The sequence below is a fragment of the Fukomys damarensis genome, unplaced genomic scaffold (genome assembly GCF_012274545.1).
Source record: "Fukomys damarensis isolate Sample0158 unplaced genomic scaffold, DMR_v1.0_HiC HiC_scaffold_26, whole genome shotgun sequence".
Taxonomy (NCBI): domain Eukaryota; kingdom Metazoa; phylum Chordata; class Mammalia; order Rodentia; family Bathyergidae; genus Fukomys; species Fukomys damarensis.
The window spans coordinates 21,236,043-21,250,428 of NW_022900938.1; the positions used below are offsets into that span (position 1 = coordinate 21,236,043).

The following is a 14,386-nucleotide window of genomic DNA, read 5'->3' on the forward strand; positions in this document are numbered from 1 at the left end:
CTAGAAGATACCAGAGTTTTCCATCTCTGCCCTTGTGCACACAGGAAAGGCCAGGTGAGGACACAGTGTGAAGGTGGCCATCTAGTAACCAGGAAGGGAACCCCCAACAGAAGCCAACCACGCCTGCAATCAGATCTCAGCATCCCAAGTGGAACAAAATAAAAGTCTATTGTTTAAGCCACTCCTCTGAATTATTTTGTTATGGTGGCCGTCATAGACACTTTCCAGGGATGGGGCAAAATACTCAATATCCACAATTTAAAGAGGAGGTTTATTCTCATGGCTTCATTCCATGGTAGGCAGGCTTTAAGACAATGCCCAATCATAGCGATAAGCAATATATAAAGCTGCATGGCTCCAGCTACCCACAAGATCCATGATATAATTTTTAAATAGCAAGTAATACTGTAACTAGAATTTTATCACCAGGGCAGTAAATGATACCAACAGCCCTCAGTGAGGCTGGTCTCACAGACAACATCAGCAGCTCAGCACAAACTCTCAGAACACAGCCATTCCAGGCTGACAATATGGTGACTCAACCCAAGCACTCCAACCAGGCCCTGGCCTAGCCTTGCACAGAATTCCTCTCCTCTTCCTCCTCCTCCTCTCTCTTCTCCGACACAGGCCACGTAGACCCCACTCGCTGGACATACGGGTAGCCCTCCATATCCATGGTTCAGCCAACTGGATTGAAAGTATAGGGAGGGGATCCAGAAGTTTCCAAAGAGCAAAACTTAAATTCGCCACTTACCAAGCACCACGTGGAATCCATGTGAATGAAATCATGCGTAGACAAAAAGGCTGCAGACTCCCCATTCCGCAGATCCTCAGCCTTGCTCCGGTACTCTTGCTTTGAGCACTGTTCACCCTGAGTGTCATGTGTGAATGATAGGCTTTCAATGGCAGTGTCTGTAACACTTACAGACCCTTTTTCCTCATTATCCCCTCAAAAATACAGTGTAGCAACTACTTATATAACATTTACATTGAGCTAGGTATCACAAGGAAACTAGAGATGATCTAAAAAATACAGAAATACGTGTGTGGTTATACATAAATACTCTGCATTTTATGAGGACTTGGACACCTGCAGACTTTTGTATGGGGTGAGGCAGCCTCTTGGGGAGCACCTAAAAATCATAGATAAGCCAAAAGCTGAGATCAAGTACCTCACCACCATACTTACAAGGCTTTGAGCCAAAGTTTAAAACAAATCCTTCAGGAAATAGACATAAATAAAAAGCTATGACCAAGTATAATTCATCCCAGGGATGCAGAGATGATTCAATATATACAAATCAATAATTATAATACACCATATTAACAGAGCCAAGGACAAAAAACATATGATCATCTCAATAGATGCAGAAAAAGCATTTGACAAAGTCCAACACCCATTCATGACAAAAGCCCTACAGAAAGTTGGAATAAGTGGTCTTTATCCCAATCTGATAAAAGCCATCTATGACAAACCAACAGCCAACATCATACTAGACAAAAACTGAAAGCTTTCATTCTAAAATCAGGAGCAAGACAAGGACGTCCACTATCAGTCTTATTCAATATAGTTCTACAAACACTAGCCAGAATAATTAGACAAGAGAAAAGGAAGAAAAGAAGTTAAATTATCATTATTTGTGGACAAAACAATACTTTACATAGAAGACTCCAAAAAGTCCACCAAAAGACCTCTAGATTTAATAACCAAATTCATTAGTACAGCCAGATACAAAGCCCCAAAATCAACAGCCTTCCTGTACTGAAATAGCAAACTGAGAAGTTAGGGAAACAACACCTTTCACAATAGCATCCAAAAAAATGAAATATTTAGGAATTTATATAAGGAAGTAAAAACTTTTACATTGAGAACCTCAGTACCCCCCCAAAAAAAATCCAAGAGAATATCAGAAAATGGGAAGATAGTCCTTGTTCTTGGGTAGGAAAATCTAATATAGTAAAAATGGCCATACTTCCAAAATGTTATACAGATTCAAAGCAATCACAGTCAAAATACCAATAGTGTACCTCACAGAATTAGAGCAATTCTAAAATTCATTTGGAACCAGAAGAGACCTAAAATAGCAAAAGCAATTCTAAGCGTCAAAGGCAAGGAAGGGGGCATCACAATTTCTGACTTGAAATTATATTATAGAGCTGCTGTGATAAAAACCCCATGGTACTGGCAAAGAAGAAACCAACAAACAAAAAAACCAAAAAACAAAACCAGAGCTCAAGATCAATGCAGCAGATTAGAAGATGAAGAACTCTAAACACAGGTGTCTTATCTTTGAAAAAGGGCCAAACATCTTCACAGAAAGTCTCTTTAATAAATGGTGTTGGAAGAGCTAGCTTTCCATATGCTGAAGATTAAAACTAGACCAATATATTTCACCATGCACTAAACTAAAATTATAATGGACAAAAACTCTAAATATTAAAACAAAGACACTAAGTTTGTTGGAAGACAGAATAGGAAGAACTCTTGAAGACACTGGTGTAGGCAAAGACTTCACAAGAAAACCCCAATCGCACAGGAATTATCACAGAAACAACTGGCATCTCATCTTATTAAAAAACTTCTGCACAGCAAGAAAAATCACCAACACAGTGAAGAGACAACCCAGAGTGGGAAAACTTTTTGCCAGATGTTCCTCAAAGCACTAATATCTAGAATATATAAAGAACTCAAAAACATCAGATCCCCCCCAAATTTAAAGACCCAGTCCAAAAATAGGCATCTGAAATGAATAGACATTTCTCAGATGAAGTAGAAACAGCAAATAAATATATGAAAAAATGTTCAACATCATTGGTCATCTGAGAGATGCAAATTAACATTGAGATTCCATCTCACTCCAGGAATAATGGCTATTCTCAAGAAATCAACCAATAAATGCTATGGAGAAAAAGGAACCCTTCTTCACTGTTGGTGGGAGTGCAGACTGGTGTAACCACTGCAGAAATTAGTAAGGAGATACCTCAAAAAACTAGGATTAGAGGTCCCATTTGACCCAGCTATTCCCCTTTGAATCTTCGCAAAAGAACTAAAAGTGTTACATATGCAAATACCGAATAGTTTCTCTGGCGCGGAAAAACTAAAATAGTACTCAAGATCCTAACGCGACAATTAGCAACCTGAAATAGGAAGAAAAGGACCAAAGGTGTAGGCACAGTGAGAAGGACAGGGAAAGGGGAACAAGGGAAAAGGAAAAAAATATGAGAAAATGTAAAAATGGAATTAAAGTGTTTGAAGGTGGGGAGGGAGGGAGGGGAGGAGGGGATGTAACTGTACTGTCTACCTAGAATGTACCAATAAATTCAATTTAAAAGGAAAAAAAAAGATTTAAGTGTTGTACCACAGTGATATATGTACAACCATCTTTACAGTGTCACAGTCTGCTAAATCGCAGAAACAGCCATCAACCAATGAACAGTTAAAATGTGTACTGGGTATTGGAAAATGGTAAGGAAATGTTCAAATGGGAAGGGGAACAGAAGGGGGAAGGGGAAAGGAAGGAAGGGACAAGGAAAAAATGGAAAAGATAAATAATAAAAAGCTGCTTATGGCTGGGAAAGAGGTGAAGGACGGGTCAGTACAGTGCGCATGCACGCACGCACGCATGCACGCACACGGTCTGGGTTCAATCCCAGTATAGGGTGAGGGGAGAGAAAGAGAGAAAGCCTGCAGAAGACTATCCCAGAGCCAGCCCAAGGAATTTCTTGTCCCCTTTGGGCTGCCCTCTGCACTGCACTACCTGGCCAGCAGCAGCCCAGACGCCAGTCAGGCGAAAGGCTGTAACTTTCTAGCTTCTGGCCCTACTAGAGGTCCAAGGCTGCGTCTCCGTGACGCTGAGGCCTGTGTCCCTTCTCGCCGTCCCTCTCCTCATTCATTCCAGCCTTGCTGGTGCCCCTTTTACCCAAGACCCCCGGTGGTCCCTACACCCCGGGTGCCCACCACTGCTCGCCCTGTCAGTTGCCCTCTGCGGCAGCAAGATGTCGCCAACTGTCGCGCCTAGAACTGCCCCTCCTCGGCACCCTCCGGAACCTGACGACCAGTTCTCTGAGGGCATGGAGCTCCTCCAGGGTCACCAGTCCCTGCGGGGGGCAAAACTGCATTTCCACCGGGTCCTCTGAAAGCAACGCTGCACCCCAAAATCCTGGCTCCCCCGGCCTGCACGGGGGTCTCCTTGTGGAGCAGCAGGGAGTGAGGGCCCTGGGGCCACGCTGTGTGAGGGGCTACCGATTTCCTCCGAGCCAGAGCGAGGAGCCAACCCGACTTCTGAGGCAGAGGAAGGGGCGAAGGAGACCGGGCACCCCTGCGCCCCTGCTCTAGGCCCGCTCTGTGGGGGCGCAGAGCAAGCTGGCTCAGCTCAGCCCAGCCGCAGCACCAGCTGGCGAGCTCGCCAGATCTTTCTCTACCCCCACACCACCTCCTCCTCTCACCTAAAACGGGAGGAGAGGGGGAGGAAACACCGCTTTTTCCTCCTGGGCTGAATTTATCCCGACCGCATGCAGACCGGCTGCGGAAGCCAGGGAGAAGATAAACAAAGAAGTCTTCTTAAATTTTTTCAAATATCTCCTGGTGTTCCTCTGCCCACTCCGTTTCTACCTACCTTGCTGGGGGAGGAACTCGGCCGGCTCTTGGCGCTCTGCACGGTCGCACCCCAGCGGCTTTATACAGGCAGAGAGAGACTGGGCTCAGGTGTGGGACAGAGCTTCGACAGGTGCCGGGCATTTTCCACCGTTCTTGCCTTTGCCTTGGCCGCTCGCTGTTTTCAGCCACTGTGCTCTTTGAAACTTTCTTCAGAGCAGTGGCTCATCTGACTTAGCCTCTCTCCCCCTCTGTCTTTGAAGGAGAGATTTTATAGATCACAACAGCCTGAAAAGGACAGTGAGGAGAGAAAGGACTGGACATCCACCAAGTAGACTATCAAGCTTGGGCCCAGAGACAGGCTGGAGGGGCAGGAAAGGAAGCCCTGGCTGGGTCAGGGTGGGCCCTTGTCCAGCCTTCCTTCCAGCCGCTGAAGATAAAAGTGCTAACAGATGTTTCCCTTCTAGAAAGTGGAAGGACCGGCAGCAGGATCCAAATGGAGCACCTGGTCCCGGGCACAGGCAGGCGTGGGGCTTGGCTGATCAGGTGCGCTGGGACTTGAGTGAGAGGCAGAGCAGGTGGGGTAGGAGCAGGAGGGACCATTGTGGCAGAGGGGTGCGGGGTGGACCCTGTTACCAAGCGGGGACCATGGGTCCTCAACGCACAGTGGACACCGCAGAGTCCCCACAGCACAGCACTTCCGGTGTGACTTTTACCGGCCTGGCTGTGGCATGACCCTCAGGCTTCTTTTTGTCCCCGCTGGCTCTCCAGCCCTCCCTGGGATTCTGAGCCTTGTCACACAGCCATTCATCACACACACCTCTGCCTTGGTCAGCCCCGATTGGTTTCTGCTGCTTACCACCGACAGCTTCAACCGATTTTCCAGAGCCCGGGCCTCTTGACTGCAGAGACGTCTGCCTTCCTTCTTTCCAAATGTTTTGTGCCTCCCCAAGGCCAGAGTAGACCCACTACACTCAGAACAACCGAGCACCTCACCTGTCAAATAAAAGGTTAGAATGTGTGAGTCTTGGGTTCAATACCCAGCACTGAAAAAAAAAATAATTTTTCAAAAAGGGATCCAGCATGGGCCCTGCCTCCTTACCCCGGCAGCAGGGCTTCCTCTACTAGTGGGGCTTCTTCCGCAAGCAGGGTAGACCAAGCTCTAAGGCGTCGTGTGGGCAGCTGACTTCTGAAACAAGGTCACCAATCAGGATAAAGCTGAATTTCATGGGAAACCCCCAAGCAAACCTCCTGCATGCCTTCTGACACGTCTGATTGAATCCCAAGTGCTCTCGTTTGATGGCTACTTCTAAATGGGGTTTTCCTTCCTGAAGGAAAGAGCCTCTCTGGCCTTGGGACCCACATCACCATATCACAATGGCCGATAATCATCACAGTCCCTCTGCAACCACAAATCAAAACGCACTTGTCTTTTGTGTTGATGGTTTTTCTCTCCGCCCTGCCTTTTAGTGCCTGCTTAAACCCAGCTGGGTGGGCCAAAGCATCCCTCTGGGACTTGAAATTACTTGTTTGCTTCTGCTTTGCAGAGTCAGAACCCAGGATTCCTTAGTCCTTGGGAGACTAGTCACATAGGGAGACGAAACGCAAGAGGTTTCTTACCTCCCCCAGATCTGTGGGAGGAAGTTGTGGAGGGACTCAGGGCTCTGCTGGAATTAAGACCTCAGTGACTGCTTCTGAACATCTCCAGCCTCAGGATGAAACTGTGCTGCTCCTAAACCAGAAGCCTTGAGCAGACAGAAGCTGATTTTCTGATTATTAATCTTTTAAGCCCTTGTCATTCACCCACAGAAGGAGGGCCCTAAGATCAGTGGAATGTGAGGGATCCAGGAGCACCCAGCGTCCTGTGGTCCCCGAGCCCACCTTCCTGATGACATCCCGAGGTGTCACCCTTCCACAGATCTGACTAGCTGTAGAACGTGTTATTTCCGTGTTCCCAGGATGCATCTGAGTTAACTCTGCTGCTAATTGGGTTTGTATCTGGCAGTGGTGACATCAAAAAAAGGTTTTGTAGTCAATTATGTTCTCCTGGAACACACAGGAAAGGGTTGTCCTGTCATTGCTGAAGTGGTTTCTACCTTAATGAGCTGCCCCAGACAAAGGCACAAAAGGACATTATCGTCCCTGAGTACCTGTCTTTAGTGGCTTCTGTTGAACAAGAGGTGGGCTCCATTTGGCACCCAGAGCTGGCTTTGCTGCACTCTCACGTGAACTGCTTCCCGGGGAGCATTGCTGAATGCAATCATGTGCGTTCAAACTGCTTTTAAAAAAATCATCGCTGTGGAAATGAAACGCACAAATGCTATCCTGTAGCCTAATTGACTGGGTGCTTGCTGTAACTGCACCAAAGCCAGGAAATGGCCCTTTACAAAGCCAGTTCCAGCCCTGGCTGCTCCCTAACCCAGCCACAGGGTGTATACCTGGAAGAGAGAGATGGAATGCTTCAAGCACAGGCTTTTTCTGGTCCAGAATAAATGATTCTTCAAATGTTTTAACATCCTGAATGGGGGGAGAGCGATAGTTACTTCTGTCTTATGGAAAAGATGGTGTTTATAGAAGAATCATGTCACTGGCTGGGGATGGCAGGAAAGGCTGGCAGTCACGGGAAGACAGGCCTTATACTCCCACAACCCCGCGTTGGGTCAACTTCTGCGTTGCTTTAGAACACTGGGGGGTTCCAATGCTCTGCCCTAAGGACCGGGAGGCATTTCCTGCAGGGAATCAGGAAGGCAGGATGAGTTTGCAGTCCCTGCTCAGCAACACTCAGGCCACCAGGGCCTGGGCTTGGCCTAGGCGGAAGTGGGTTCTCTGAGACAGGGCCCTCTGGGCAGTGGGGAGCCACAGTGGGAGTGACTGTCTGAGGAGTGGCTTCCCCAAGGGCAGTGATGGGAGCAGCTGTGGTCAGTCCCTGGCAAGGGACAGGAAGCCATCCGGGGGTGGGAAGCGCCTGCCTGTGCTCTGCTAGCCCAGGGCCTGAGGTTGCCTACATGACCTCGGCTGGAAGCGTCATGCAGTGTGGTCTGGCCACTCCCGCTCTGGGAACTGGAACTGCACATTTCCTGCCTTTCATCTTTGGCATGTTGGGCTGAATATGTCCAAATAAGCAAACCACAGCACCGTCACTGGGGCAAGGGGCAGGGTTGTCCCTGCGGGTGCGGAGACGACTCCCAGAGGACTGTGCCAAGCAGCCTGCAAGGTAACAGAGAAGAGTCGGGCATGTGTTGCACCCGGCACCAACTGCCCACCCCAGGCCACATAAGCCCTTCTGCGGGCGAGGACAGGGACGTTGCTCACCAAGGTGCACAGCCTGTGTGGGGGCATGCGCTGCAGCTGCCAGAGCCAGGTTGCTAATTCTGGGTTCCTCCTGGGTGATGCTGGGAACGAGTCACTGTGGAATTTTATCATTAGCTGGAGAGCGTTGGGTCCACCCTTGATCTCCTGCCAGAGTAGGCTTTTTGCAGACGAGGCTGGCTCTGCAAAGGCAAATTCAGAAAGCATCACTGCAGACTACGGATGCATCAGGCCCATCTAGGGGTTGAAACTGATTTTGAAAAAAAAATACTATATGTCAGAATTTATGTCCCAAAGTGGGAGAACCTTGTGTCATCTCCTTAGGGGTGGCGGGGACAGAGGAAAGGGTCTGTATGTATCCCATCCCAATCCATGGGGAAGGATGACTTTATTAAAGGGTAAGAAAACTCAGAATCACTACACATGGAGATAGGCACAGGTCCTTGTAGGGCACAGCATTGCCTGACTTACTGAATTTTCGCCCTAATCCCAGTTTGCTTCTCTTCTCCAGCAGCCCCCTCCCCCTGGCACATCTCCCCTCACCCTGCTACCAAGGCCCTTGATAGTAGCCAGCTTTCCCTTCAGCCTCTCATCTTGAAGGCTTGGCTCTATTTCACGGGCTGCAATGTTCCGCCCACACAGACTCCCAGGAAGCTCCCTGAATTCTGGCAACAACGTCTCAGTCCCCAAACCTGCTTCCTGGTTCTCCCTTTTGATTTGCCCAACACAATGCCCTTGCACTTACTTTCTTATCTCAGTTCTCTTTCTTCAACCTTCCTAAGCCATATGGGAGAAGGCAGATGATCTGTCTCCATCCCAAGGAGGAACTTCCATCTGCAAAGCATCAAAATTCATATACATGGCCCAAGAGAGAACTGTAGTGTAGGACAAAACAGGATACACAGATAGGGTACAACTGGCAGGGTAGGGATACTCGTCACAGAGCCAGGCACTGAGAACATGTCCTGAAGGGAACCATTCCAATAAGTGACAAGGTCCTCCTTCATAACATGCCACCTAGATTTCAGAAGTGCGATGTCCCAACTCTACCAAGTATTTTTCTCTAGAAAGGGTAAGTCAAAGATCAGTCTCCAGACAATTGCATTTGTAAGAGGCAGAGTTTGTATAGCACTCTGAGCAGTACCAGGCACTTCCATTTTAATCTAGAATTAATGTTAGTGGGTCCGGAACCTGACTGGCTGGGACCTAAGACTGCTGCAACCAAATCTCAAAGCAGGGACTTCTTGCGGTGCACTTATTCCCACTCAAATGTCTCCTTGGAGCCCTCAGGACTGGGAAAGATGGAGAGAGCCAGGTAAGGAGAGAGCCAGGACAGGACTGTTTATCCAGGACAAGAGAGCCTCTCTGGTCATCCTCTGGCCTCTCAGCCCAGTGAGGGTCTCACGCTCAGAATGGTTTCTCTTTTCTGCCTGTGCTCCCTGTGTTTCCAAGAAGGTAGTAAGCAAGAGGATGGGGCTGGAGCTGCGTTGCTGTTTCAAAAGTCCTCAGGATGAAGGTGAAAGGGCCCTGGAATCCTGTCTCCTGCTCTCTGAGCTCAGGATTCCCAGCACCAGCCAACTACCTTTATCTTTCTTGAAATGAGAGGCAAGTAGTATAAAGTTACATTTCAACAAAACAACACTAAATACTTCCGAAAGCAACTTTACAGAAAAAGGCCAATGTGTGCAAAATTGGCACAGCTATTATTCCTTTGACATTTCGCAGAGACCGGGGAGGGCATAAGGCATTGCAAAGAGTTCCATTAAGAGACTGCATACCTGGAACCATATGGAATTTCTCCTGACTACAGCAGGACATGAGCTAGCTAAAGCACACTGTCTCCAATTTTGCAAGAGGACATCTTATGTGGTCTGAATCTTTCCCCTTGCACTGACACCCCTCCAAGTTTCAGTTCTCAAGCCTCTGGTGGCACTCTAACAGCAGAGGAGGACAAATGTACCCCCAAGTGGTCCCTCAAGGGCTCCAAGGAGCCACACACATACAGCACCCCTCTTCTTCCCATCTTGTACTTTAAACATTCATGTGAAGTTTGCATTCATATTTATTTTCACACACACACAAAATAGGCCAGGAACTTGAAGCCTGACCCAGGTTAAAAGCAGGAACACTGTCACAAGGCTAGAACTGGACTTGAGCAAGGCTGAGTAGCCTAGTGGGCAGGCCAGGGGGCACAGGGTTCCCCGAGATGGGGGCCAGATGGTGATTCCTGTCAAAGGCAGGAACATGGCACCAGGAGTTGGGATGTGCCGTGGCCAGGTCTAGAGAGTAATGGGACAGCTCTCAGAAGGGATTTCCCTGACTCGACCTCCTGCCCACTGCAGGCACAGCTGAGCAAAGAGCCAACTTTGGTGGCTCTGCCTACGTTCAGACCATCTATGTCTCTCAGGATCTCAACTCAGAGGATGTATCCGGTTTCCTTGGATTAAAGGCTCCCTCTTCCTTCTCAGCCGTCCTTAGGCCAATGACAGAAGACAGTGAGGAGAGATGGGAGCTGGCTGTGGCTGCCTCATCTGGAGACCAGGAGGGGCTGTGTCCCAGGAAAGCACCCTCTGATCATTTTCTCTGCATCACCACTTGGTTTCTGACTGGAAGTCTTACAACCAAGCAGACATACTTCTGGGTTTACAAGTTGTTATTCTATCACTGCAAGTATTAATCAACATTTGCGTTTTAGTCATAACATAGCTAATGCATAATTTTGTTTGCTTCACAGAAAATTAAATAAAGAATTGGCAGCACATTACATAAATGGTTAAATTGATTAATTCTTTTTCTCCAAGTCTTCATACAAAATTGAACTCCAGACAGACGTACCATGTTTATCCACAGCTCCAGACGTCTCACCCTGCCATGCCTGGGAACTGCTAATGTGCCCAGAATTGTGACAAAACTAAGCCAGACCACTAATGCATCCAGTCAGGGCACACAGAAGGGACTTCAAAGAGTACTGATCATGGTTATATATTATGCTAATGTATTTAAAATCAGTGTGATCAGTGAAATAGTGCTTGAATACAATTCAGTCTTGGCTAGCCAATCTTGTGAAGTCTAGGTAAATAATTATGAGGTTGTCGCCCATATTCAAATTTGTTGTAAGACCCATATAAGAAAAATAGATGGGGGGCTGGGACTTCAGTTCAGTGGAGCTGCACCTACCTCATAAGCACAAGGTCCTGAGTTCAATCCCCAGTACAGAGAGAAGGAAGGCGAGGAGAGGTTGTGGATATAGCTCCACAAGTACAAGGTCTTGAGTTCAATCCCAGTACTGAAGAAAAAAAAAATAAAATAGAGATGGTACAGCGCCATAAATATTTAAGCACATCTGTCCTCTTTTCCACTGAACTGAAGAACCTGAAGTAATTCTATCAGCTGTGCAGTCACATACAAGGCCCATCTTCCTCATCTATAAGCTAAGCAGCCCCCAAACCAAATTACATAGTGTTTGAGAAAATCCTGGAATATCCCAGTCAATGGCAGTATTTACCGAATCTACCCTGCAGGCTGCAGGCTCTGAAGGAAGCTGCTAGTGCCTTTATTATTCCACAGGCCTGGGGACTAAACAAGAGCACGGAGTGCAGAGGCCTCACAAGTATGTTTCACTGTGTATCTGAAAACCTCTACGAATCTTCTTTGTCTTTGCCAGGTTTTACTCAAAGGGATTCGTGTCCCAGCTTCCTAGCTCTTCGATACTTGGCATGTTTTAGCCAAACGGATGTGCAAGTCTCTGTTAGAGCCAGGCTGTGGCAGACGCATGAACACCATCGTCTTAAAGAATAGGAGGAGGTTGCCGTGGTGGGGTTTGTGGGGATCACGGCAGAGAATCACTGCACCCGGTGGCGCGTCCAAGTCGTCAGCACCCACTTCCTCATCACCCAGCAGACGCTGCGCCAGGACCCGAAGTCCTCCCTGTACTGCTTGTGCCAGGCCGACCCAGACCTGGACTCGGACAAGGATGAAACAGGTGCCCATTTAATCAACAGAGACTCTACCTACTTTGGACCTGTGGTGAACTACCCGAGGCACTGAAAGCTGGTTATTAATAAAGTTCTTCCAGAGGGAGCAGAGTTTTACAGTAGCACCTCACTAGTGAAACTTGTAAAGGACAAAATCAGGGAACAAGACAGCAAAACATCACAGGTACCCATGAAGCACTGCCGTGCTGCAGTGCCGGGAGGAAGAGGTCACACAGATGGTGTCCACCATGTCGGACGGCTGGAAGTTTGAGCAGCTGGTCAGCCTCGGCTCTTCATATGAAGACCAGACCGAGCTTCTTTGCATGGTCCCCAAGGAGCTGCGCAGCACCCGTGCGGCACAGCCAGTGAGCCCAGTGAGAAGGCCAAGATTTTATGAGAACGGGGTTCAAGGCTGTGAGGATGGTCATGACAGCTGAAGAGATAATTTACCTTTTCCCAGTATTCAGTGAAGCACCATGTCCAGGAAGCTTGGCTGTGAGAAGAAGCCTGATTTGATTTCTCTAGAGATCTGGGTGTGGATCCTTTTATGCCTTGGAGGTGGGTGGTGAGAGACAGCCCAGCTGTCGGGCAAGCCGTGCCCATGGGGTGGAGGTGTGGGGGGCTGGGGGGCTGTCTGGAGGCCTGTTCTGTTCTTCCCAAGTGTCATGTGGGACTGAGGCAGGATCTCCCGACCAGCCGTGCAATCCTGCAGGTTATTTCCAGGGCAGGGCTCTCGGTGCTACATACACAGTGTGTGAGAAGTGACCCGGCCTCGTAGGAGAGAAGGGGCAACGGCTGTAACAACTGTGCCGCGCACCGTGGCTTGGGACTAGGTGCCTTCTGCCACCTCCTGGGCACTAGGCTCTCACCTTCAGGTCTGGGAGGCCACTCCTCCTCCAGTGTAACCACTTGGCAGTTCCTTTTGACCTTAGGTAAGGCTTCGACAGAGGCAGCCTCTACACTGCTGCTATCTGGGCACCTGCTCTGAGGCCAGGCCACCTTCCCGGCGAGGTTTCCTCCTGACTTCGTCGGTGGGACAGTCCACGCTTCTCAATTTGCGTTTTCCAGCAAGGGAAGTCTGTAGCCCTTTTGTTAAGTGTGGATCGACTACCTAATGTTTACACTCTTCAGAAATGCCTAAAAGTGTTGCTAGAGTTTGGCTTGGTCTGTTAAACCAGTCAATGAAACAAAAAAATAGGAGGAAAAGAGAGTAGCTGATCCCACTAAAAACCTCCAATACTTTAAAAGTTCTTGTATTGTCTGCTGTACAATAGTCTGAAATTCCCGACAGACTTTTATCTCTGGCAGTGTTTTAGGAGAGCAGATACTGCTCACGGCTTTCTAAGGTGTAGTGACTATAGAGATCCACTGGATCATCTAGGTTTAAGCACATAAGCGATTGGAATGAGCATGAATGCAATTAATTCCACAGGAAAAGAAAAGGAAAATCCCATTGTAAAAATGCATACAAGGGTGAAGAAATGTTTAAGTGACCTCTTTACCAATACAATTATTTCTTTAAGAAAAACCTTTATAAATTAAACATCTCAAATTATCTGCATTTCTGCTGAGATAGATATTTTAAAATACTATATTAGTGTGCTCTTTTCTGAAGTGAATTCTTCATTAATTTTATTTTTGATAATTCCTGTCATAGTGTCAAGAGCAGAACATTCTTAGTCCAAATTAAAACTAATTAAATGTTATTTAGGGAACACAAGTGAATAACAATGTTTAACAGTTAGCACCTCTCAGAATAGAAATCAGGCAGCTGACAAAATGGAAAGGCGTTGACTTCTAAAGCACAGCAAAGACTCAAGCTTGCTTATGTAACTCCCACAAATACAAGCTCCTACACGGTCCGGTCTTGGCACTGCTCCAGTCCTGCAGAAAAATAGAACTGAAAACAAATCTGTTTCTTGAGAGAATGCCAAAGGTAGGAATGTGTTGTAATGTCCAACAAAGCTCCTTAGAGATAATATTTGGACTTCTCTCACACTCTCAAGTCTCTGACCCGCTCCCTCTCCCCTTCTCCTCCCCACCTCTTCTTCCTCCTCTTTCCAATTCTCTCAGTCCCTCCAGACACCAGGCCTGGGCCTCTTCTCTCTCTGCCTCTGGTCATTGTCATTCCATTTGGCCTTGCGGGCTTCCTTAGTTTACTTCAGACTGCTGTTGCCCAGACTCCACCTACTGAAGAAAAGTTCACCTACTCTTTGTTGGCAGAAGAAGGTGGAACTAGGATGCATTAAATTTTACATCAGACTCATTTTTCTTAGTTTATATCTGTTCCAGGGAATGTGAGGAGCCAGCCCAAGAAGAATTTTGCCATCAAAGCATTTCCTGCACTAATCAGGGATAACAGAACGGCAGTGGCCAGGCCTTCACTTCAAGTTGTCTGACAGCCACAGGGACACACACTGGCATGACTCAGCTGGGTCACAATGTGCCCCAGAGGCCATATATCCCACTATTTTTCTCTTTCTAAAAGGAGAGTTTAAGTGGAAACCAT

The 14,386-nt window shown here is 47.6% G+C and overlaps 1 long non-coding RNA gene and 1 pseudogene across 1 annotated transcript; one reads left to right on the plus strand and one right to left on the minus strand.

Annotated features, from left to right (window-relative positions):
- Positions 1-760: 760 nt before the first annotated feature.
- Positions 761-11,170, minus strand: LOC117283437. The gene is made up of 8 exons (XR_004514423.1): positions 11,081-11,170; positions 8,649-8,737; positions 7,907-8,085; positions 7,033-7,801; positions 5,697-5,783; positions 5,454-5,590; positions 4,617-4,882; positions 761-871 (listed from the first exon to the last, which is right to left on the minus strand). It is a non-coding gene; the product is annotated as an uncharacterized LOC117283437 (long non-coding RNA).
- Positions 11,171-11,215: 45 nt separating this feature from the next.
- LOC104850239 lies at positions 11,216-12,314 on the plus strand (annotated as a pseudogene).
- The last annotated feature ends 2,072 nt before the right edge of the window (positions 12,315-14,386 follow it).